Here is a 23,158-nt window from a genome sequence, read left to right on the forward strand (position 1 = left end):
ACATGGGGCCCATTTGGAGCAAGGACTGACCTTAAGGTCTCTCCAAATCACAAACCCACCACTTGTTTCTGCAGCAAGCCTCTTACCCTGACTCCCAGCCCTAAGCCCGCATCAGCCCAAGACCCTGGTGTGGTCCCTGTGCTGAGGCCAAACCCACCCCTGCTTCTGTATCCTCTCCTCCCACTGTGGTGCGGGACGTCCAAGCACTGGAAGCACTTTACTACCAGTCCCACAAAATCCCTTTTCCCAATTTAGGACTCATCTCTTCTTTACCTCCTGAAAGGTTTCTGTGGGCCAAACCTGGAAAGGCAGATCAACAGCCCATTCCCCACTTCAGCAGCTTTGCTTGCCACAGACTGCTTGAGGACGCGCCTTGGTGAAAACTGTAATAATAAATGGGCCCTAAAACCAAACAATAGACATTTTGGATGTGATTTGTTGCATTCATTTAAAAACAAAACTCAGCTCTATTCTGTGTAGCCTTTTAGAGTTCATACATATTTCTGGGGAATACTCCTCAGAAATATGTATGAACATATGGTTGTGCTCCATGGCACAACCAAAATAGTAAACAAACAAATAAATAACACACAGCCCTAGGTATCTTAAGACTCTACTGACAGAGGCACAAAAGTACCACTTGCTTGAATAAGTGAGCTTCTTAGATGAGACAGCTGAATAATTGGGAATGGAGCTGTGACTGCCTATTTTTTTTAAGTGGACAATAACGTCTGTTAATCACTAACTTCTGGTTACCACTGACCAAGACTACTTGAACAAATAACCTGGAGGTCCAAGTCTCTGCATTCCATTACCAAGCTCCAAAAGCCACTTAATCACTTCACCACGAGCACTGCAGCTGCCTTGCAGTGTGGCACAGACGGATCTAATGAGAAGTTTCAACAGCCTTGGTTTGGCTTTGTGCTTTGCAAAAACACAGGCATGATAATGGGCAAGAGATGGGCAATTTGTGAATGCTTTCAGCATTTTTTTTGGTGGCTGCTAAAAGAAAATGAGGACTCTCAGTAGCTGAGATCAGTGGAAGCAATACCAGCCCACTGGGCAGAGGCAGTGTGAGGCTGGGCTGGGGCTCAGGGTGTGTGCTGGTTCATTGTGGCTGCTGTCACCAGATCATCCCTCCCTATAGGCCACAAGGGGCATCTGGAAGGGAGCTGAGGAGCAGCTGGAGATCTGAGATTACAAAACACCATTCCGAGCCAAAGGAGAGGATGTGGTCCCAGTGTACTTCCACTTCCCTCCTGTTCCCACCTGGAGATTGTCCCCAGAAAGGGGCAGACCCAACACAGGGCCAGAAAACATGGGTGGCTGCTCTGAGGGGCTCCTGGAGGGAGCTCCAGCAGTGCCATACAAAGTCCCACTGAACCCATCACCTAGCAGTCACAGCTCAGAGGTAACAGAGGTAAATCCTCTTAGACACCACTGAGTGTCTGTTGGGGATGCCCAAATAAAACAAATCTCAGGGAGAGATGGGGCAGGATAGAAAGCCACTCCCCAGAGATGTCAGCTGGGGTCTGACAGGAGCAATTTCCCATAATTTATTGCAGAAAAAGACCCCAAGTGCCTGTGTCAGATAGCAGGAAGAGGAGGAGAAAGGTCATCCTCCTAAAATCAGTTCTGCAAAAGGATTATTGCTCTGTGCAGAAGAGATGTGGGAGTGAGAGTGACAGAGCTGGGGAGTTCTGCTATTTGAGATTTTACAAGGGAGCAACGAGCCAGTGTAATTACTGAAGCTCACTACAGAACTTTAAATTCATTGTCAGTGCAGTTGACTCCATTCCCAGATTCTTAACTCTAGTTCAGTCTTTCCCCTCCATTCACAGGTACAAATGCCTCTGGCTTTGTGGAAGTGACTAGAACAGAACTGACTTGCTACTTTTTACCCTAAGAAACTGTTGGTAGCCTACAGGTAGAAATCAAAAGCATGTCAGTTGAGATTTGGGTAAAGTAAGACTTGTACAGCATTAAGGAGGTTTAAGCGCTCAGATCTACAAATTAGCCTGGTCTTTGTACTTTTCTTGCTTTACCAAAAAATCTAGAGTGAAACTTGCCATTCTGGGTTATTTCACCATCAATTACATGCACAAATGAGGCTTTGGGCACACACCTCCAGGGTTTTTTTCAAATGGTTTCAAAAATATGTGCAAAGAATGAGAGAGCAGGTACTGACCATTTGGAAATCCTTAATAACAAACAGTGTTAAGAAAGTCAGTTTAAATTAGTTGATACAGCACAAAAATACGCCAGATTTTTTTCCCGTGGTGTATCGGTGATTAATATCTTAGGAGAGGAAACATATGTTACAGTCCAGCCAGTATCATTTAAATATTACTATGGTATCATCTTGACAATGAATGTTCAGGAAAGCTTACGTACTGTGAAATTATCTACAACTTTGGGGTTTGATAATTGCTTAGTGAAAACTTCTGCACTATAAGATTGGGTTCCATTTTCAAACTGCTGTTCATAATCAAACACAAATTATAACACATGACTTGACAGAAGTTCTCTGTGCATGCCACTAGGATATAGAAAAGGTGATGTCTCCAAGATGGCAAAAATGCTTCTAATGGAGACAAAAAAATATGTCCAAAGGCTCTTTTTTTGAGCACCACAGAAAATCAAGCTGCCAAGGCTAGGCAAGTGGGATGGGAAAATCTTTCCTTCCAACACACTTTCTCCTAAAGGCATCAGGAATCATTTTAGTCCATGTATCTCAGGAGACTGACACAAAGTCCCTTTGAATCAAGTGGGTGATTTTTATTAATATCAGCAGGCATTTGTTGGGGAGCCAAAAGCCTGTGTGAATTAAATCAGTGAGTCAGAAGTGGAAGAAGATGGAGCCAGGCACAGGCTGGACTTCAGGAGGCAACAGAGTATGTTTCAGTCAAAGGAATGAAGGCCAGAGCCCCAGCTTCAGTATCTCCCCCTCTGTAATCCCTTTGTGGGCTGCTGCAGGTGGATATACTAAGGGACTCAGCTGCTAGGGGTGAAAATAGCAGTTTCCCCATTCTAAAAAAACAATTACCAGCCACCCCTGTTTCCCAAACCAGGAACTATGTCAGTGGTTTTCCAGGCTTTGCCATGCTTTATAGATTCAAGTAAAGGCAAAGGTGTCTTGAGTCCCAAGAAGGACAATTTTCATGTCACAGGTGGTATCTTATTCACTATTTCTAGCTAAAACACTCAAAAATACTGATTTCTTTCTAATTTTCCAGAGGGAGCACAAGGAAGCATGCCACAGCAATATAATCCTTCATAAAATTAGGCCAATAATAATATTTTAAAAAGTTTTGTCAATGGTTTGTTCATATCTCCTGCAGAAAAAGACAGAGAATGACGTGTCCCTTATGTCAAAGCCCCCAACTGCAATAAAACCAGCATGAAATACAGAGAGTTTTTAAGGGGGTGTTTTTTCAAGCCTTCTTCTCTCTGCCTATTTTCCCAGGAGATTACAAAAAAAAAAAAAAAAAAGCACAAAGATGTAGAATGAGTGGGAATGAATGGAGCTGAGGAGAAAAAGGCAGATCTCCAAGGTATTGGCCATGCCAGCCCTCTGCTCCATGACAGCTCCCACCTTGCCAGGTGAGGTGGTGGGCTCTCATTGCTCCCCAGCCTGCCTGAAGCACACATCCAAACACATCAGAGGATTTGGTGGGATCTCATTTGCTGTGTTTGCATGGGACAGGCTGGACCAGGAAGCTTAGCACAAGACTGGAGGTTGAATGCTACCTTCCTGGAGCATGGTGCTGTTCACTCACCCATCCACTATGGAAAGGTAACCAATTCCTGGGAGTCTGCAAGCTCCAAAAGGCAAAGGCTCCCTTTTTCAGAGAGTCTTCTTTTCCTGACACCATGGAGAAACCGGGTGTAATGATATCATCATGTATAACTGCTATAATAGATGAATCTCAAAAGGCAAACCTAGTTTACTGGTTGCAAGTGCTCTGAAAAGACTGTGGAGCTTTAGGCCGCTCTCAAAAATTACTACTGAATTTTTGAAGTAGGGCTCTTTTCAGAAATCTAAGTCAAACACACTTGACTAGATGGAGGTAGCAATATAAAATGCATCTTCATTTACATTAGAAAGTAATTGCTTTCCATAGTGGAAAAATTAAGGAAGCGAAATGTATTGTCTAAAATTACACTTGATTAGGTGAGACAGATCTTTACACTTGCCAACTTTTACATTTTACTCCTGAGATATCCATCTTTACTAGTAACATATTTTATGGGTTTATTAAAAACATCATGTTGTCTTATCCTACTTAACTGCAAATAATTCAAACAGAATGTTGGAAGATTTCCCTGCAGCTTGTAAGAAAAAAATGCTACCTTTCCAAAACTGCTGTTTTAGAAAAAATCCTAAATATTTCAGAAACTAAAATAGTCAAGTAAACTATAGTCAAGTTTCAATAGTCAAGTTTCAATAGCCAAGTGAAGTCTAACACACAGTGAAAATACAATTCCTTAATACTTGTGGAACTTCAGCTGATAAGTTGTACAACAGCTTCCCCTTTTTCAGAGGGGCTCTCTGGAAAACTCTAGCTTTAGAGTGCATTGAATGCCATCTGGCTGCAGAGCCTACCCACAGAGGCAACTGTCATGCCTACTGAGTAGCAGAGAAGTTCAATTCTAATCCAAATATTTTCCCTTTCAGGCAAGGCATGTTAGTTTTTTTACTAACATAAATAAATAAAAAGCAAATACTTCTGTAAAAGAAATCTCACATCATCAGAATTAGAGCTGCGTAAATGATTGGATCTTTTGGTGTTGTTGAATGAAAATACTAATAGGAATAAAAATAACAATTAATTTTCAGTCCTGCTAAGTTTATTTACTAACCCACTTGTCACACTTATTTTCAGAAGATCAAACCACAAAACATAAAAATTCATTGAAAGCCTTGGGTGTTGACCTGCTCCATCCATGACACAGCTACCACAGCCTGTGCTTTTCTTAATAAAGCTCAGCAGAGGCAATCACCAAACCAGGATAATTTTAAATACTGCTGTTGAAAACACCTTTCAGTTGAACTCTGAAACTCTGAGATGTGAGTGCTGTGGTTAATTTCAAGTTTACTGATTGGGAAAGAACTTCTAAATCATACCATTCATAGGAAAAAAAAAATCCACTTGAAATGAGTCCAAGACAAATGTTTTTTATATACAGGCTCAAATCTAGATTTTGAAATCATGCAAGACTGTTAAGTCCAATCAGTTATTTCTTCCTCACAAACTCCATTTTCAAGCATAATTTCATTCCCATTTTATAAAAGTCTCCCAACATTCAACGACATTTCCCTCCAAATATATGTCTAGGTCATATGAAGACAACTATGGCATTTATAGGTCCATTCAAGATTAACCATATGAAATAATTAATGTATAATGAACAAATGCAGCCCCAAAGCTGAAGGTCAGACCCCATTAAACATGTCACTCTTCATGCTTACAGGAGCCCCTGTTAACTTGTACAGGATATCTGAATTTTTTGCTATCTGGTCCTCACAATGTGGGCCGGGGGTTCTGTGTGTGTTTTAGAAGATAATCAGCCTTTTGTGGCAGTAACCCTAAAGTAAAGTGTTACCTGGTGTGCCAGGAATGTCCTGTTTTCCTTTGAGAGGAGGCTGCCAAGGTACCGCGTTACCATCGTGCACCTTTCATAACCGCTCGCTATTATCAGCTTCTCAGTTTCATCTCTTGGATCAGCAGCAATTTCTGAAAAGTATTTATTTTCTTTGCTAGCCCAGCAAAGGGCTGCCACAGCACATTGGATTACACCAGCAAACAGGCCCACTGGAGCAGCAAGATGCTCGTCCCTCCCCAGCATTCTGCCCCCTGTGTGGGCAGCACTGGCGGTGCATGGCTGGGTCACCCAGGGAGGAGTAGGAAAGGTGGAATTCAACTTTGTGTGGGCTTCATTTGCTGCCATGGACAGCGCCCATCCTGCCCATAAACTGCTGCTGTACTGCACTATACTGCAGCAGACAGCAGGTAGGCTGGCAATATTTTTCCCAGAGAAGGATGATTTCATTGCCTTGTAAAAAAAATTGAAATTTTCTTCCTTCCACTTTACAACACAAAGAGCACAGGAGCAGATGAAAAGGACCCTGCATACTTTGTACCAGGCTGGGGAAACCTTTCCTGTCACAGCTGAAGAAGAGGACAACTGAGAACTCACTCACAAGTGCCAGCAGAGAGAGTTGGAGTTGGTTTGGGAGAGCAGGATGGAGCCTGGGTTACATCTACTGATACCTGGGGCAACCTCTGCAGTGCACTGGCTGCTTGGAGGCTGCTGGCTCTGGGGAGCACCTTCCCCAGGAGCCATGCTGGTGTGCTCACCTCCTCCATACCTGTGCTGTTCACTGTGCCAGAAATTGCTCTTCTCCCACCACCCCTTCACTGCTCATGCCTGGGACACAGGCTGAATTAGCAAGAGCATAGCTCCACTCCCATTGGGAATCTCACCTATCAGCAGCAGGCAAGGCAAATGATGACTTTGCACTTGCAGCTAATTGTTCCACTGGACAGATTTCTAAGTGAAATCAAAGCCATTCGGGCATCTCAAGGCCGTTGCATGGACTGCTCTAAAACTGAGAAAAATCTTAGGACAGAGAGGCCTCACGAGCTCCCCTCCACCTCAGGAGTGATTTTAGTGCTACACTCGAAGGTTGTCCCCCCCAGGTCATCCCTCTGTCCTTATCCTTCCCAGCCCACACAGAACAAATCACCCTGACACGACCTGTGGCACAGAGGACCACAGCAGGCAAAGAGAAACCTTTTACATTTCCAAGAGCTCCTGCACACAGCACTTCAAAGAAGGTGAAAAACTCTTTGTCCCACAGTTTCAGAGTGATGGCTGTCACCACTGTGGGCTCTCCGTGCAGAATCAATTAGCAATAGCCAGTTTCTGGTTGCTCTGCAGAGGCGGCCTTTCTTCCTCTTCTGAAATGCCATCAAGGTTCCCTCATCAAAGGATTATGCCTATGACAAGAAAGCAAAGTAATTTAATATAAGCTGAAAGGGAAATGGAAAACTCCCCCACCTAAGGCTAAAGCAGGGACTGTTGTATCTGGAAACAACACTATAATCTACAAAACAATTTCTCACCTCTGCCTCAGAAAAAAACGTTCCAACAAAAAAAACCCCAAACCCTTTAAAAATAGCCTTTCCAGGGCATACATGTGTAAGGGGGTAAATTGGCTTAGGACAACCTCATGCCCACTAGCACAGGTCATTCCCTTTTTCAGATACAGTTTTTTATTTGCCCTGTATGGAAAGATGAAAACCACTGTAAACAGAATTAAGGCTTTCAAACCCTGCTTAGACTCTTCCTAGACCCTCCTTTCAGTTATTATAAATCAGAAGTCAATGGATATGTGTAGTTTACAGCAGTGAGTTTCTGACCCACTGAGTCTAAAACAGAAAACAGATTTATGAGATAAATGGCCAGAAATTTCCTATTACTTGGTACATTTTTTCAACATATGCATACTTTGGGCAGCATACCACAATATTATGTTCTGTCACAAATATTTAGTGAAGCAAACTTTTAAAAACATTATATAATTTGTGGATGACCATGGACTCTTTGGTGTGTGTCCATTCTTTAAATTAGTCTGACTGATGGCTGCATCCTTTTTCCTATTTTCCCCCCCCTTTTGTGATCATACATTTTATTTACCAAACTAATTTGTGAGAGCTGGAGGAAAGGTAGTGTCTGTGCTTTCCTCACACAGAGCAGATTCCAGAGACATTTTAGTACAATTCAGAAAGAGAGCTCGGCAGGCCCTCCCTGTCACGGTAATTCACATAGGCTTAAAGCTACCACTCAGACAGAAAGAGAAAACAAATATGAGTGGAGGAGCAATTTTCCTAATTGTTTACACTTTCTGTGAGAACTTATTCATGAAACTTGTGGCACTCTACTTTTTCATATGCTCTCACAGAATAAAGCATTTCAGTAAAGAAAGCAGACGTGGAAGCTGTTTCCAGTTGGGTGCTGTTTTCTCATTGTGCCCATGGTTCCAGAGACAAAGAATCTCCCTCTGCCTCCTTTGCTAACCCTGCATGTCATGGGGTTTTGAGGTGACAAAAAGAACAATTACAACAAAATAAAATCAACTAGTAAATAATCGGCATTAAAAATTTACCCATTGAAGAAGGAGAAGCAAAGCAGAGCAAGCAAGAGGAAAGCAGGTAAGAGGTTGCTTTGGCCCTATCAGACAGAAGAACAGACAGAGCATTCCCATCCCACATGGCACCACTATCTTCTGGGACACAATTTCACATGATAAAATGCCCAAATCAGGTTTTAAATGCTTTGTCATTCGGAGATACTTCATATTAGCCCTTTTTTTTTAATCAGGAGAAAGAATTGCCATTAACTTGGATTCCAAAGAAAAAATTCAAATTCAGCAAAGACTGAGTGTTTTCAGATCTGGATTATCTGGATTCCAAAATAATCCAAAGCTTCTATAACTCCTGCATTGAACTTAACTGAGACTTTAAAGAGTTGTCTTCTCCTCTGTAAGAGTTGGCTTCAGATGAAAGCACCAAATTGTCACGAAGGAATTTCTCTTGTCATTACTTCCACCTTAACTATAAGCAGAAAATAGCAGAAAAACCTAACGACATAGCCTAGAAAAAATATTTAAACTACATAGCATAGAAAAAAATATTTAAAAATTTTAATTTAATTTTGTTCTTTTGCTCTTGCTCACATCCACATCAAAATAATGCTGGAGAGTGAAGAGTGCTTTCCCAGAGGGATGATTGAGTTGCCTACAGTAAGGGCAAACTTTCTTGGACAAGAGACACAATTTCCTTTGCAGCCTCTACAGAACTACAAAAACGCTCTGCTGGATGCAGGAGCCACCAGGCTTATTGGCTTTCCACTCCAGGAATAAGACGTATTCCTTCAATCAAAAGTTTATGTAAAAAATAATAAAACAGCACAAAAATCACATAATGCAGCAGATATAAAACAGTCCCAGGTAGCAGGGTAAAAACTCAAGTAAAGCAGACCTGATTCAGCATCTGTGGGATTTGTAGAAGCAATCAGTCCTTAGGAAATGTATGACTTAAGAGGGCATTAAGGCCTAGTCTAAGAGATGATCCTACTTCAGGAATGCCACAGAAACAAGGAAATGGAGGTGAGAAAAAAAAAGGAACAAAAGAGGTTGGAAGACAGGCTCCATTTGAGGGCAATATGTTATTCCCATCAAACTGTTTCCACTCTGAGTTTTCATACTTGAGAGGTTGGATAAGCCTTGGACAAGCCTCTGACCTTTTAAACGCTTAGCTCAATCTGGAATTCCAAACCTTTTGAAGCTATCCCATCATAAACACTAACATACAAACAGATTCCACATAAATACTAAATGCAAAACTCATAATTTACAAATATGTCAGTGTGCCAAAGAATACTACTGAAGTCGTACAAAGATGTTTTTTTTTTACATGTACCACACACTGAAAAGTAGCTAGACTAGCTCAAGGCTGCTTTTAAAAGTTTTTTACTACCGTCAGCTTTACTTCAGTGAGTCCCCACAGATACTTGGGTTATAGTGTGCAAAACTCAGCTGTTTCACTTTGCATTAGATTGCACTCCTTCAAGATTGAGATCCTGAGCTGATAGCCTAAACAAATCAGCAGAAATCCCCTGCAGTCTGGCTATTTACTATTTGTGTTCAGAAGCTCAGCTATGCTGTCTTTGTGACAGACACATTACAAGAAAATAATTTGCTTCAGATTATATACATTGTTGTATTCCAGTTCTGCTAAAAGGACTACAGGAATTCAAGGTTACTTACTTGTGTAAGTTACTTACCATGTGTAAGGTTCATAAGGCTTCTCATGTACAAGGTTACTTACCATGTGTAAGATTCATAAGGCTCCTCGTTTTTCATGATATCAGCATGAAATTGCATCTCTTCAAACCACTTAAAACTTTCCTGCTCCCTGGAAGCACCAGTGAATACAATTTTACAGGTACACCTTAATTCAAAAGCAGCAACAATAACTGTTTTTATCATTCAACAGAAAGATGCAGGCCACCTTTTCCATGTGCTCTTATTATAGCAGTCTCACCAGAAAAAACCAACATCCTGGTGTTTGCTGTGGCCTGTTTGTGCACATCGTTAAGTTCAAGCACTGCACACAGACTTTCTGCCATGGAGAATCAGTCACATTGTTGACACCCACCCATCTACATTCAAGACATTCTTCAACAGCCACCAGTCAGCCACTTGGAAATGCAGCTCAAGGAACTACAGTGATTTGGGTAGCAGAAATAATGTGGTTACTGGGAGAAAGTTTGTGGAAATGTATTGACAAGATTAGTGGAAGAGCATTTCCTATAATTTGCTGACCACCAAATGAAAGATATTGCTAGAGCTGACTTGCAGTCTGTTTGCAGTTCTTTGTACATGTAGTCAGGATAACTGAGCTCAGAAAAACTGGGCACTCAGGGCAGTGTGTATTTTTCCTAGAAAAGTATGGTTGAATGAACAAGACTAATGAAATTCAGATACATACTTTCCAGAACAACTATATCTACCCCATCTGTGCCTCTGCAGTACTCAAAAATACTCTCTATGTTCTTGAGTATTTTGACAGTGTATCTGAGCAAGAGTCATTTGTAGCAACCATAGCAGAGACATAAATAGCCTTTGAAAGTTTCAGCCATATAATATTCATATGATCCAGGTTGTCTTCTGTTTGTTTGAAGGCAAAGAACTATAGTTGATTTCATCTGGAAAAAAGTTAATAGGATTTTAGCTAAATAAATATGATTTCTAAGCATACCTTTTTCTTAATTTTCTAAACAAACCAGGGCTCACACGCTGGATTAATGCATGACACAACACAAATTTGGTATCTTTCAGTCTGACATCATAACAAATAAATGTGTCTTCTCATGGGGAACCCACACAGCACATATGACTTGTATTTCTTTAGAGAAAATGCCAATATATTAATTTGTCTGAGCTACCCGCCAGAATGCTACCCATATTTTTCTCCAACCCAGCTCCTGCTTCAAGGGCACAAAGGGTGACTTGGGGATGTTGCTCTTATTTCCTCCTTCCCAAACTAAGCTCTACCCCTGGGCTCTTTCACCAAGTGGTTGTAGATGCCAAAACGTCACAAGTCAGAGCAAAGCCACAAGTGCTCAGCAGCAGCAAGAGAAAGTCACAAGTGGAAGGGGACCAAAAAAAAAGGATGTCTTTCTTAGGGCAGCCATTAAGCAAGGCTCCTCTCAAGCACGTGTGTACTGCAAACACACATGAGGCTCCAGACTTCAGTAAATGGTTGAACAAGTTTACTGACATGACTCATTCTATTGCTATGTCTAAACCGAATCAATTTTAGCTGCTCAGCTCTGATGAATGTTAAGGTCATAGCAACCATAAAAAATAAGAAAGGCACCTGAAAACATTAACAACATGGGAAAAATGTGGGGTTTAGCTGGAAATAAACAGAAGAAATTTCAAAACAAAGAGCTTAGCTTATTATTAAACTTATTTAATAATAAGTTTATTTGTTCTTTCCCAGAAAGATTACCTTCTCTCATAAAAGGATCTTGTTATTAGAGTTCCTTTGCTTCCCCAGCAAGGGTATCGTGGTTCCATAACACTGTTAGTCTGGTCAAAGGCTATGTGGGCCACAGAACCAAGGCAATGACAGTGTTTATGAGAGCTGGAAGCAAGATGAGGATGAGAAAGATGAGGAGAGACAATACTAGTCATCTACAAAATAAAGAGCTAGGCAAGAGGGCAAAATTGCTGAAGGGTAGATAGAGCTAGTAGTGCAGAAACACCATCAATTTCTTTGTAAGAAAAGGGAAGGGAAAATTGCACATGCTCAAAGAAAAGTCCTTGAAAGTACCTGACAGCCAACTCTGACTGAAGGGGAAATAAAAATTAATTTGGAGCAATTTAGATCCAGCAAAATCTTATTCTGTTAACCCCTTTTGCCTAGTAAATTCCCTTCAAAGTACTTTTCCTGATAAGGAAGTTTAGGGCCTAATCTGACAGGAACTAGGACAAGGATTTTATCTAGGGGGCTCTGCTGTTGAGCTTTTGAGCTGGCTGAAGCCATAGTAGCTGGAAATGCTGAAGTACATCTATGTCTACACTTTATACATTCTTCTATTCTTAGTTTGAAGTCATTGCTGAAGTTCTACACAGGAGGTCAAAATTTAGGCATCAAATACAATATTTTCCATCCACCAGCTAGAACCTAACAAACATTGCCTTAAATAAATTTGTACCCATGCCAAATTCAAAATTAACTTCCCAAGCCAAGCTAGGGTTGATGGGATGGGGCCAAGGGGCCCACAACTCTGCTGTTGAGCTAATGGAGCAGTCTCAAGCTGCCAATCCAACAAGGAAGACTTTTTTATTTAACATATACATTACACAACGTGTGCAATATTTTCCACATTCAATGAGAAGACTTTATTTATAAGCTGCCTGTGTTGAAATGGTCTCTTATTACAAGGAAGCAGCAAGCCAGGTTGAGCCTGGAAATGAACTCTCATTTTCTCCTTCACTGCAACATTCAGTGACATTTTACTCATTCACTCCAAAAATATTTCACAGATGGTTTTGGACATTTACTGGATATGTAGGCCCTAGAATAATGAATTATATTCCCAAATCTTTTCATCTTGTTCAGTCTTCATTACTTAACGGAACAGTCAGTGAGATACCAAGTTTAAGGAATTGCATCTGCCTCCAGAAAGAGGACCTATGGTGAAGATATTCAGACTCATTTTCAGCCAAAAAAGTGTCTTTTGTCTTCATCAACAGTTTCAAATGGATCAAAATTTTGCAGATAGGTTTCATATATAATTTTCAGTCTTTTCTACTAATGGAAAATTGAGTTAGATACTTCAGAGTTTGAAAGAACAGGCCAAATCCTCACATCTATGCTGACTGCAATTGATACTTACACAAATAGTAAAAAAGATGTCTATAATTCTGTCTTCATTCATGGGCCTGGGATACCTTCTCTGAAAATTCCTAGGTCCAGATTCACCTCTGATATCAGTCGAATTTCTCATCACACAGGAAACTAGTCAACATCAAAAAGAAGTCAGTGTATGTATGAAGTTCTTGTAGTGCTGTGTAATAATAATTTATTATGTAAGCCTTTGTGATATCCTGCAAGTATATCTATAATCAAAATGGCCATTCAATTTCTAAATCCCTGATCTCATGTCAAGTGTTTTTGCTACACCTAAGACATTCCACACATGGTCTTGGGTAACAAATCCCAGAGAAATTTTCTGAATTGTGAATCCTGGTCCCACAGAAGCATTCTCTACCAGCTTTAAATTAAATATACATTCCTTACTGAGAAAGATATTTTCTAACCTCAGTATCTTCTCTGTATTCCCTGTTGTTGGACTTAAATTCCTTCCTGCTTGGAGAGTACTCAGAACCAGGAACCACTGGTGGCTGTGAACCCCTTTTGGATATCCATCATTACTCATGTACTCCCCAAGGAATTCATTATGTGATTACATAAACCAGTGCATTGTCCTATGGAGAGAACAGAGACATCTCTGAACAAACCAGTTGTGCTGCAAGCAACATGACTAATTCAGTCTGATAGCTTTAATTCCAGCTCTGGTACAACCTTTTCCACTCCAGGAGAGACCAGATTCCACATCACTGCTGCAACAGATGTTTGTTTAACAGAGGATGTACATTAACCTTGGCAACTGGTACATAATTATTCAAATACTCTATAAATTACCACTTCGTTTAACTGCATTCTCTCTGATCAGGGAACAGAGACTAATTAGGAAAGAGGAACAATTAGTAGCCAAGGACACTTTTGAAATCGGCCTACAGAGAAAAGAATTTCTTGTCTACATTTAAAAAGTCACACTGTAGGCACTTAAACTTAGAAGAGTGTCAGGGGAGTTTTAAAATGAAAGGCTATGGAAAGAGCACAAAGATTGGAATGACTCATCCTCTCCTGGGAAAGCAATAAAAGCTCTCTATCCTTTGAAAAACATAATTTATGTCTGATATCAATAAAATTCTAATAGGAAACAATTACTTTTCAATATAATTTCAGTAATAAAGACCTATTTATGCAAAATAGACACGAAGACCACAAGCAAATACTTCTTTCCATGCAAATGGTAGAAGTCTAACAGTGCAAGAACTGACCTAGGCTGTCTGGGTTTAAACACTGACACTATGGGGTTTAGGGTCTCTTGGTATTTGAGAAAAGACAGGATGACAACAATATCAATCTGTCAGTGGAGACATGCTGAGTGAGATCAGAGCCAACTGGAGGACAGAGAGCACAAAGGAGTGAGGCAATCTGATGGTCTCAAAAGAGCTGTCTGCCAGCTTTTCCAGGAGCATGCTGTGGGAGACTATTGGAATAAGATCCCAATATTAGTGGGTGGAACATGCCTGGGCTCTTCTGGCCCTTGCTGCTTGACCAGAGGTGGCAACTGTGGTGTTTTCACCTCAGAGACACCCCTGGCTGGCTGGATGCTGCAGCTGGCACTTGGAACAAGTCCAGGCAAGCAGGAACTCAGTTTTTAGCTCTAATGGAAAAGCTTTAGGCGAGGTGAAGAGGAAAAGGAGACGGATTCTGCCGGAGCGTTAATCCAGAGTTTTATTCCATGGTCACAGATCTCTGAATCTTGGTAACAGCTCCAACAGAATCCCGACCTCATGGTCCCTGTCTTTTTAAGCCCAGGGAAAGGGGGAGGGGAAGGGACAGGTGTGCCACCAACCAGGTGGGAGGGGGGCAGTCTCAGGGGACAATGACACCTGGACTGGCCAATGACCCCAGGGCTGAGAAGCATCTTTGGAACTGCACCAACCAGACGATGCCCTTGCTGGAATGTTAAGATTGATGGACAGCACTTAGCAAGGGGGCAAGGGGGAGGGGAAGGGAGAGGTTGGCACACCTGAGGGGCTGGGAAAGGTGAAACAGGATATTGCTTCACACTGCAACAGGAGACATTGCAATAGGCCTTGCTGAACTCCAAATAGACACATTCACTGCCTTTTCTGCATGCACCAGCTGGGTCACATGGCCATAAAAGGAGATCAGGTTTGTCAAACACAACCAACCCCTCCTAAACCCATGCTGGCTGGGCCTGATACCCTGGCCATCCTGTAAGTGCTGTGTGATGACACTCAATATAAACTGTTCCATTACCTTACTGGGTACTGAGGTCAGGCTAACCAGCCTACACCAGGATCCTCCTTTCCACCCTTTTTGTGAAGAAGGGCAGAACTCTACCAGTCTATTTCCCTTTCACTTTCCCTGATACTCCTTAGTCTTTTAACCTCCTCCCTAAGCTTGGCACCAGCGAAAGGAGATTGTTCACCAGTTCACACTGCAGGCAGGCTTCCTCTGCAATGCTCCCTAGAACCACTGATAAGCTCAAACACTCTGCACAGGAATGGGTCTGAACAGACACATCCTTTTTGGAGGGTTCTATTTGGCTACATACACTTTTACTAACTGCTGATTTTGATTGGGTGGAAACCATTACTAACAACAACAACAAAACAAACAAACAAACAAACCCCACAGAAGCCAACCAGCAGAAACAAGAGATGAAAAACCTCACAAGCAGGAGGAAACCTGCAGCCCTGGCTGCTTGCCCTGCCTGTGCTGCACTCCACGTTGCCATGCTCCACCACTCGTGTGGCTAACAAGAACCAAGTGCTGGACAAGTGCTGTTTCCTGCAGTGACTGAATTCTTGAAGCAACTGGTTAGAGAACTTCAAAGAAAAAACCAAAACCAAAGTGTTGGTTGATTAATTTCTCAAGCCAGAAGAGATTCAAAATGTTACCTTTGAAAACCTTGATCATGATGTATTCACAATCTATCAACCTGTGGGGCTTAAGATACCAAACCTGAAACCCTTAGCCAGGAACAATTAATTGGTAAGTTAAACAGAAAGAAGTAAAAAGAACCAACAAATTACTAACAAGTGGTGTTTTGGTAAAAATACAGGGCTGTCTGAAGATTTTGAAGATTGTGAGATTGAAAAATAGTAGAGCTAAGCACCAGAGTAAAGAGGAATATTAGAAACAAGAAGGCATGCTCCAAAACACACAGTTTGTACACAATGGAGAAAACCATTAAATAGTTAAATTAGGACATGTCAAAAGTAAAACCAGAGTAAGAAAGGACAAATGCAACTTTGAGAAAGAACTTACTAAAGTAGTAAAAAATAACAGTAAGAATCTACTTCTAAAACATCACAAGAGAGCCTTTAGGGTTGATAGATAATCACAGACTAACAGGAGCACTTGCAGAAGGGCAGTTAGTCAAAAGAACAACTTACCTGTGATTCATTATGGAGAAACTTACAGAGGATTCTTTTTTTTTCAGCAGAATGAGTTGGAAGAATGGTCTTAAATTAAAAATTCAGGAGGAAAGATTTACTGTTTTAATAGGAGAAGGTGACATTTGCCCAGGAGTCCTAAGGAAATTCATGTACAAAACTCTCAAGCTACTAGCTGATACAATTTGCAGTCTGAACATCTCTCAGTACCATAGCAAGGGAAGATGGCAAACATGACACTGCTTTACAGACTAGGCATCTGAGAAAGTACAAATCAGGAGCCCTGACTGCCTATTGGGCAACTTGGCAGGAAGCAGTTTGGGATTCCAGTTACATATATATAAGGCTAATCCAGGATGTCAATCTAGGTGCCTTCAGCATAAGAATGAAATGCTGAACAGATCTGTTCAGATTCTTTGAAAGAGTAAATGAGCTCAAAACTGTGGTGCTCAGTAAAGGCACATGAAGAAAATGACATTTTAGGAGTTATTAGGTATGGAATAGAGAAAAAAATACAAACAAAATACATAAATACAAACACAATATTATGCCATGGTTCAGCACCTCAGCCCACCTGTGTTATGCACACCTTTAGTTCCTGCATCTCAAAGATCATGTGGCTGAGCAGAAAAAGAGCAGAGAAAAGCAAGAAGGATCTTCAGCAGTCTGGAGTGACTTCTGGAAGAGAAGAGAGAAAATGAACTGTGCTTCCTCAGTTTGGAACAGAAATGACTGATGGAAGATATGCTAAAGTCTTCAAACCATGAGTGGAATACAAAGGTTATACAGGCCCATTATTTGTTATTCCTCCTGACACAAGATCCAGGGGATGCCAAAGCAAACTCCCAGGCAGCAGCTATAAAGCAAATAAAAGGAAGAACTTATCCCCCATGGGATTTATAGTACATAAATTGCCATCCAATGGTGTGGAAGGAAGAAGCCTCCAACTATAAATATGTTCACCAAAAATTTTGACAAGTTAATAATAAAAAATAGAAGTTCACCCAGAGTTATTAAATCCATGGATACAGACTTTAGTCATGAAGATCTGTGGGAGTACTGTAAAGACTGCTGGGGTGTGGAAATTTTCAGTAGAAATACTAAGATTGCATGAATGGAAAATGAAGAGGTGTCTCTGTGCCTGGAAGCACCAGAAAGAAGAGCAGAAAAAGGAAGCTATGAATTGTAGGCACTGGTGGCACCCAAACCAGCATATGCTCAAATTCCTGGCACATCTACATGCAGTTTTCCATGACAGTTGAGGCAGGAAGGCATCTCAGGAGATGATCTAGTGCAGCCCCCTGCTCTAAACAGGGCTACAGCCAGCTGAGTTTTGCATGCTTCCAAGGATGAAGATTCCACAACCTCTCCAAGTGAGTCATTCCAGTGTCCAGTGTTTGATCTCTGTCACAGGACAAGAGTGTTCCTTACATTTAAACAGATTTTTCTGTGTTTCAGCTTGTGCCCGTTGCTTCTTATCCTCAGTGGGCACTTCTGAGAAGAGTCTGGTTCCACCTTTTTAACTTCCCCACACACACACATTGATAAGAGCCCCTGAGCCTTCTCCAGGCTGAACAGTTCCAGTTCCTTCAGCCTCTCATCAAATGCCTGGTGCTCCAGTTGGCATTGTGGCACTAATGGCCTCTCCTCTGACCAGGTTTCACACTAAGATTTGCTGTCATGTTCCTGCAATGGCAGTTCAGTACGTGTCTCAGGTGAATCATCTCTGGATTTGCCTTGTTCAGAACTCAGATCCGGCCTTGGCTGGATTCAGTTAATGAAGTTGGTTTTAGGTGTCGTCACTGCCCTGCCTGTCTTCCTTCCCTGCTGTCATGCAGATAGTCCCTCTCCCAGTCAAATGGGCATCTCCAGTACAATGTACCCAGTGTGCTGGAGCTTCCCACTTCCCTCAGTGCAAATATAGTTGAATACAGTATGAACAAATTTACAAAGAAAATGCTTACAGACCTTTCTCTGAAATGGCTCTAAAAAGCTGGTGCTGCCTCCCAAAACACAATGCTACATTCCACAAGAGGAAACCAGGGGAGCTCAGCTGACAAAAGCAGAAAGGTCTAGTTGTGTTATATTTATTGCAGGCCACACAAGAGCAGCAAATAATAGACACAGCAAAGTAATGGGGGACTATAACAGAACTTCAACTTCCAGGGCCATAGCTGGGAAATTGGTTCCCTGCTTTTATGCATGCTTCTTTTTATATAACCTTCTTTAGACAGCAAAGGTTTCTCAGAATGTTTTATAATTTTATAAGGACCCATTGAGGTAAGAACACAGACTAAATTATTTGCCACATCATGAAATGAACTTTTTTACACTGGGACAATAGGGAGTTTTAAATTCACACTGCACTTCAAGCATGAGTTATTTAAACTGGGAAAATCTTTTCAAATTTCAGACAGAAAAAAAAAAGTGAGATTCATTATATATAGTGCAAAAGCTACCAACTCATATACATGACATCAAGTCGTATATTACAGACATGAAGCTTTTCACATTTTACCGAATGTCATAAGGTTTGCAGTTCCCACATTGTGTTTCAGTATTTCTGCCAAAATTGCCAACAAAGAACGTGTCTTTAACTTCTCTGACCCTATTGTGTCAAAAACATCTCTCATGCACCCCATACTGTATCTTTTAGACCTACTTAGTGTTCATTTCTGAAATTTCAGAAATGCTCAATAGGAAAACCTCAGAACACACAATACAGCTTCTTTACATCTGGAATCATACATCAAAAATCATGGCTATGAAAAAATGTTCTGCAATTTTTTCCTCACAAATTTAATGAAAGAACTACTAGTATTTCCACCAAAATAAGCTGGATATTGTAAATGGCTAAAAAAAGAAGTAACTGAGTTGATAAAAAAGAAATTACTTTTGCAATTTAACTCGTTGGCAGGCCTTAAATATCTGCCAAGAAAAAAAGGCAGAGCTCATTAATTATAAATTAATTTGAAATTGAAACTTCATATTGATTAGTGTATTATTCACTCTATAAAATTAGTTTCTGTTTAGATTCTGATTTACAGCCACCTTAAAATGTTTGTCTCCTTACTCATTAGGCATAGCTAAAAAGAAATTATTATTTCAAAGTAAGCATGTAAAAGGTCAGCAATCCTTGTCTGTATCTCAGCTCAACAAAATCAAATATGAAGCAAGTGTATCTCCCTCCTGTTAATTAGTGCTGTGTATTCCTCTTCCTATTTTCTCTTACCAACCTTATGGATGTTTGAAGAAGAGCTCCGATTATGATCTGGAAAAAATGCTGGAGCATCTTTAGGCAGAACCTTCCCCCGTGATCCTCCAAAAGTGCCATCTACTCCATGAAAGTATTTATCAACACAAATGCTCCTTTGAGAAGGTAAATGCTTTCCTTTAACTCACAGAATAGGCATGAATTGAGCCACAGGGGCAGGAGAATCCCTTCCATGGTTGAATTTAACAATAAAGAGGATGCTGAAGATGCATTGCTTGCAAAAGTTAGAGTGATGGAAATAGTTCTCTTGTATTATTGAGAACAACCTATCCCTGACCAGAGATACACGGAAGAATAAAGGATCTGACACAGAAGCTGACACTTGTATTTGAAATGCAAGCAGATTGATATTTGGTAAACCTCAACCAGTGGCAGATAGCAAGTGGCTGGGATTTACACCTTGGCCAAAGACTGTCAATCCTAAGAGCAAAGCTCAGGGATGCCACAAGTTACTCCCTAGGGTGTGCAAAGACTGTCAAGCAGATGATGTCCCCATAATCTGTGTGCACTGAAGTCTCCTGTCCAGAGCACTATCTCACTGTATCTGACTTCTGCTTTGCCTCTGCAGCACAGCACCCTGTTGTGGAGGCAGGGTCACACTCCATCAGCAGCACCTACTGTATTCTATCCTATTTCAAAAAGAGGATGTACACAAATATCGAATTGCTGCAGTATCAAAATAATATTTTACACTTTAACTGGGTATAACTCAAAAGCAAACCCTTGGCTGGTTCTGGGCACAGTTGGTGGACATCAAGCAATGAGGCCATTTAATCACTGACAGCAAATTTTTAAATGCATCATATTTACATAACCTGTGTTTTAATTCCTGTTTACACAATAGCCGTAGCCTTTAAGCTTGCTCATTAACAGAAAGAACTCAGACAAGGCACAAGGACAAATTTCCCACAAAGATTTCTATTTCCTTTATCACATCACAGTTGCAGTTGCACCAAGAATGAAATTTGTTCTAGAGTCTGTTTCCATGATAAATACCTGGGCATCCAGATTTTATTGTCTTGACTGAATCCTTGCTGCCAGAAGCATCCTTTTTGCAGTTTTTCATCAAAACAGTTGAAGACAACAGCTTGATGATGCATGGAAGATATCAGACAGATGAGCTCAACTCTTTGAGAAAGAGATTGGCTTTTCTACAAAGAATTCTTGAACTCCTCAGTAAGGAATAAACCCCCTGTGCTAGATGGCCTTCTAGTATACAAATAAGCTTAATCTCTTTATCAGTGTCCTTCACACTACCAATGAAAGCTGAACCAACCATTCCATGGTGTTTAAGATGTCTGTGATTCTTCCATTATTTCCAGAAGTTTGGTTCAAGACCTATCATGAGCATGCAATTACAGAGAATGAACCAATACTCAAGCTTTTTATTTTTTTTTCAGGTTGGATTATAAAATAATTATTATTGATAAGCCTACAACAAAGACAGAAGGAAGCAGAGAGTTATGGATGTCCAAAATACTCAGTACTGCATTACCTTGCAAGTTTAACACAGAAGTCAAGACTAGCTTGTCTTCCATTAGAAGGCTCTCCGGCCATGTGCTAAGGTCTGGTGATACACCAGATTTTTAAAAATAAAAGAAGATCAAAATCTGCCCAGGTTAAAAAAAGGGGCCATCACTCAATCAGCCCCTGTGTAGTCTCCATGTAAATAAAGATGATTATTACAAATCATCACAAATTACTATCAACATCAGCATGCAAAGAGAAAACAAGTGGGATTCATCTGATACAGGACAGAAGCAGGATTCCTGACATCCAAAGGGATGGAAGATTTACTCACTATCTATATTACTTGTCCTATTTCTATCTTATTATTATAAAAGAAATTAGATTATGTTTTTTCTAGATATATCTTTCTTATTGAGATACTATCCAGAAAGAACCAGGTGCTCCTCTGGTGCAGAACACCCTTCAAGACAATAGATATGGGCAGAGAAACTGCTGATGCAGCTGAACTCAGCTGTTGGAGATCACCATGCATCTATCAGAGCTGGAATAATCTTGTTTCCACAGTTCATTCTTTTGGTTAAAACATAGAGCTCAGTTATCTTCCCTCTCAGAGCAGGTATGATCTATCTATTTATCTGTCTATCTATCTATGAATACTATCACACAAGTCAGGAAACTCAGTCTTCCTATCAATTGTATTATAATGTCTGAACAATTTTTCCACTAGCTTTGAAAAGTAAGAATTATCAATATGTTGGCAGATTATGGATTGTGGATGCCTGTTTATACATGATGACTACAGGCTTGAAGAAAGAAAAGTGCAAGCCAGACTTTGTGCCCAATTCTGCTATGAACAGCCACAGTAGGCAAGCCCAAAAGTCCATCCCAGTACCTCCTCATACCCTTAAATACAGCTAGTAGAGATGCTTAACAGGAGAGTTCAAATCACAGGCAAGAACACAATGAAGCTTTGTCCAATTTACTAAATTCTGGTGAAGTTTAGTGAAGTCTTCTTGTGTATTTTTTTTTTTTTTTTGCTGCAATACAACCTAGTTTCTTAAAGAGTCTTTGCCAAACACACCTTGGAAAATGCTTTTTCTGAAATAGGAGTTCAAATTGTTTAACCTCTTTACTCGGTCACCTAGATGGAGAGATAAGATTAAAATGCCTTTCTCTGCAAAGCATCTTTGAGATATTCCAGGCCAAGTCTCCATACAAATGCACAGTATTAGATTATTAGTATAATTTTTGATAGGGCTTCTGTCTTTCATTTTATCCTGAAGTCAGTAAGTGCAGTACTTCTCATATTCCATTGTGTGGTTTTCTTTGTCAGACAAAACCTGATATCTGCTTCCCTACTAATATCATCACACTGTCTGAATGTATTTTGAGAGCTTATGATACTTGGCAAGGAATGGGTTTGCTTTTGTTGTTGTTGGGTCAGAAAGTAGTGCATTTAATTTAAACGTTAGCACAAGATGGGATTTATCTGATCAAGAAATCATGCAATAATAGAAAGGGGTATATTTCCTTTAAAAAACAGAGACCCCTTGATATCTTTTCAATGCCAAAGGTTTTCATCTGTTTGAATGACAGCCACATACTCCCATTACACTGACTTAAACCAATAACAAGACCAGGGAAGCTGGACAAGGATGCAAAAGCAGATATTTTTGGCAGCTGTCTGTAATACATTTGGACTTGTGAATGAAAGATGGTGACATGCCTCCAGCAACCCAAAAGCCCTTTATCAGGCAAAAATATCCTTAAAACATATTTGCAGAACAGTGTTAAAACAATTTAAAATTATTGATGCATTTTTACTGGAAGGTGCAAATAGGAATTTAAGCCTTTCCTTGTCAATGATATTGTTTAATGGAGCATGTCCATGAGGAGTCAGCTGCTGTGCTCGGTAGCCTTCAGCAGCCCAGCCCAAAGCAACATTTCCAAGCTGGATGCCCATCACCCAGACACCAGCACTGCTTCCTCCAGCCTTGCACGTCACTGAGCCCAGGCTGGAGCAGATGGCACAGGCTAGGGGTACAGGGCAC

At 40.7% G+C, this 23,158-nt stretch overlaps 1 long non-coding RNA gene across 1 annotated transcript; it reads right to left on the bottom strand.

Annotated features, from left to right (window-relative positions):
• Window positions 1-5,072: 5,072 nt before the first annotated feature.
• Window positions 5,073-11,704, bottom strand: LOC139590257 (uncharacterized). The gene is made up of 3 exons (XR_011679291.1): window positions 11,586-11,704; window positions 9,897-10,776; window positions 5,073-7,004 (listed from the first exon to the last, which is right to left on the bottom strand). It is a non-coding gene; the product is annotated as an uncharacterized lncRNA (long non-coding RNA).
• Window positions 11,705-23,158: the final 11,454 nt, after the last annotated feature.

This window comes from Agelaius tricolor, unplaced genomic scaffold (genome assembly GCF_023055355.1).
Source record: "Agelaius tricolor isolate 1412-34295 unplaced genomic scaffold, bAgeTri1.0.p SCAF_1, whole genome shotgun sequence".
In the NCBI taxonomy this organism is placed as follows: Eukaryota; Metazoa; Chordata; class Aves; order Passeriformes; family Icteridae; genus Agelaius; species Agelaius tricolor.